This window comes from Gekko japonicus, unplaced genomic scaffold, assembly GCF_001447785.1.
Source record: "Gekko japonicus isolate JY-2015 unplaced genomic scaffold, Gekko_japonicus_V1.1 scaffold5465, whole genome shotgun sequence".
NCBI classification, from domain to species: Eukaryota; Metazoa; Chordata; class Lepidosauria; order Squamata; family Gekkonidae; genus Gekko; species Gekko japonicus.
Genome location: NW_015168205.1, coordinates 11,806 through 15,500, shown reverse-complemented (window position 1 = coordinate 15,500; position 3,695 = coordinate 11,806).

The following is a 3,695-nucleotide window of genomic DNA, read 5'->3' as shown; positions in this document are numbered from 1 at the left end:
GGCTTCTAATGCCCTGGCCCCACTGGTGGACCTCCTGGTGGCACCTGATATTTTTGGCCACTGTGTGACAGAGTGTTGGACTGGATGGGCCTTTGGCCTGATCCAACATTGGCATCTCTTATGTTCTTATGGAGGGTGGGATATAAATCCGATAAATAAATAAATAATCCGTAGTTTGGACATCCTGTTATAACGCTACGGCCTCATAAAATGAGCTAATAAAACATCAGCAATGCAGAGTTGCATGTGAAAGCCCCATCTGGACCCTCCAGAGAGAAGGTTGAAGTCTTGTCTCATGTAAAAGTCTTGTCTCATCGTGAATTAAATCCAATTTTCCAGCATCGCTGGGGTAAGGGACGCAGACCAGGAAGCGCGGCTCTCCTTCCATCCTGGCCTGCGAAGGCCTGGAAACAGACTTCCACGTTATTGCTCATCCCAGCATCTTTCATTCAAAGACAAGCCGTACTTGCTGCTCCTCCTGACAAAACAAGAACCAGAGTTTGAAGAGGCGCATTGGCAGACCAATGGAAAGGCATCACATAGCACATCGTGACAACCACATACAGCGACGTCACCTAGGCAACGCATCTCCAAGGTACATGCTGGGCCGTCGGAGCACAGATTGTACCCTGAACAGTGGGGGGAAATGTGAGTTTTGTTTATGATTTTGAGAATGTGCGGCACACTATTCAACAATGAGGTAAGGCGCAAGGGAGTCCACATACAGCCTGGAAAGGTATGCTATCAAAACACCATCTTATCATGCTGCAAATGAAGGACTTTCTGGAGAATACATCTGAAGCAAGCCGAGGAAAGATGTTACAAGCACATGGAAAGGATTCCAAATAGGAAACTATATTTGAGAGCCAGTTGGGTGTAGTGGTTAGGCGTGTGGACTCCTATCTGGGAGAACTGGATTTGATTCCCCACATCTCCACATGCAGCCGCTGGTGTGACCGTGGGTCAGTCACAAGTTCTTTCAGAGCTGCTCTCTCAAGAGCAGTCCTCAAAAGAGCTCTCTCAGCCCCACCTACCTCACAGTGGCTTTAAAGGTGCCACTGGGCTCTTTTGGATTGCAAGCAACTTACCTGGCTGTTTCTTGCTCCTTGTGGCCCGGGGCTGCTGGGAGCAGGGGGCGGGGCTTGTTGCATGTGCCCGCCCCCTGGGCTCTTTACTGCCGGAGCTCCGCTCCTGTGCGCTCCTGCAGGAAATGACCCCTGACCACTACACCAAACTGGCTTTAAGGGGAGAGGCTGTGGCTCAGTGGAAGAGCCTCTACTTTGGCCTGGCCCAGGTTCATTCCCCTGCACCTCCAGTGAAAACAAACCATTCAGTCTGATTCAAGATGGCAGCCTGGTGTGTTTATACTGTGGCTCAGTAGCAGAGCATCTCCTTGGCATGCAGAAGGTCCCAGATTCTAAACCCCGGCATCTCCAGTTAAAAAGGACCGGGCAGGAAGTCATGTGAAAGACCTCTCTGCCTGAGACCCTGGAGAGAAGCTGCCAATCTGAGTAGAGAATATGGACCTCGATGGGCTGAGGGTCTGGTTCAGTAGAAGGCAGTTTCATGTGTGTTCTGGACAAGACAAGTGGAGTTCACACTTGAACTCCAAAAAGAGGTGATCTCGACATGTTCCATGGAGCCTGTTAAGATCCCACGAATTCTGGAAGAGGAGATCTGATTGTCAGGGGATCAACTGCTCTGCCATGGGACCATCTGACTGCTTCGTCTGGGAGCCTCCCCCCCCATCCCCCCCGACAGTTACTTTTTCTCCTTTTCAACTTTGTTTTTTGCTTCTCGCTGGGCTCCTGGCCAACTCAATGTTCCAAGGCTCTGCTGGGGCCCACAAGAAGAATCAAGAACATTTTTTAAAGTCCTAGACGCATGCAAGCAGGTTGTCTGTCTGCCACCGGCAATTATCCTTAATGGCTCAATGGAGCCTCCACGTTCAGAGGCAGTGTACCACTGAGAGCCAGGTGTGAGGAATAAACAACAGGGGTGGTCTCTCTGCAGTTTGGTGTCGTGGTTAAGTGCGCGGACTCTAATCTGGGAGAACCGGGGTTTGATTCCCCACTCCTCCACATGCAGCTGCTGGATGATCTTGGGCAAGCAGTAGTTCTCTCAGAGCTGTACTTGAAAAAGAGCAGTTTCTGTCAGAGCTCTCTCAGCCCCACCTACCTTACGGGGTTCTGTTGTGGGGAGGGGGAGGGAAAGGAGATTGTAAGCCGCTCTGAGACTATAAATCCAATTTCTTCTTCTCCTTCTCCTTCCACAAAGTCCTCCCTGTGAGCTTTCTGGTTCATGGTAGAGATGGAGAACTGGAGTTAACGGGGTATTAGCATTAGTTGCCAACTTTCTAACTCAGTTGCCAACTTTCTAACCTTTCACAGTTGGCCTTGTTGGCAAACCCTGAGAGACTGTCCTGCTCTATCTCCATGCCACGAAAGGGCTTTGCATATTAAGCGGCTTTCAAAAAAAGAGGAGCGGTCTTTCCTCCAGTCAGATGGCAACCCCCCTTTTGCTCTGCTCCAGCAAGGCCCTGCCTTCGTGCGCTTATGTCGTCCACATCCCAATCCCTGTTCAAGATCATGAGTCCAGGAACAGCCAATAATGCTCACAAAACCTGTCCGCTCTCTGACCTTGAAAATGTGCCCACCGGCTGAGCTTGCCAACCTCCAGGTGCGGCCTGGAGATCTCCCAGAATGACAAAGGATTGCAGGGATTGGTTGCCCTGGAGAAAATGGATGTTCTGAGGGTGGCATCTCTTTTACCAACCTCCAGGTGGGGCCTGGAGATCTCCCAGAATGTCAAAAGAGGCTACAGGGATCAGTTGCCCTAGAGAAAACGGCATATTTGGAGGGTGAAATCCGTGTAGCGTTGCCAACCTCCAGGTGGGGCCTGGAGATCTTCTGGAATAACAAAGGCTCCCCAGACAACAGTGGATCAATCGCCCTGGTGGAAACGGCATCGTTGGAGGCTGGGTCTACACAGGGATGCCAACCTCCAGGTGGGTCCTGGAGATCTCCCAGAGTGGCAAGTGACCTCCTGTCAGCTAAGCTGCCATGAGTGTGGAGAGGCTTTCTAATTGCTTTGCATTCCTTCCCATGCGCTTCATTGCTTCACAGCTGCAACGCTTATCTGTAAAGAGTTACTGGAGGAGTTGTGGTGTCTACCTTCCGTGGGAGCTTCTTGGTTCCCAGCTTCGCTACCGTTAGAGACTCTTGCCATCTCCCGTGCGCGGGAGTCCACCTAATTGGGTATTGCTGGGGGGGGGTGCGTACGAATGCCCTATATCCTATTATGCGCATAGGTAGTCCGCCATTCCTAACACTGTTCATGTTACTGCATCTATGGCTTTTCAATAAAAGTAAAAGCGTCCTGGAAGCGTGTACTTCTTCGTTGTTTTGCCGTGGGTCCTCCTGACACCTCCAGACTACAGGGATCAGTTCCCTGGGGGGAAACGACCAACCCTCCGGAGCCCCCTACCCCAGTCTCCACCAGTGTTCCCTCTAAGCTGAGTTAGTGTGAGCTAGCTCACAGTTTTTTAGCCTCTGGCTCACACCTTTTTGTCTTAACTCAGGAAGGAGGGTTCCAGAGCAAACTAACTGATGCAGCAGCCAGCCCCATAGCTAGGGAATTCTTTGGGAGGGGGCCTTGGGGGGGGGGGCCGCCAGCTAATTAAATGGAAGTACAGT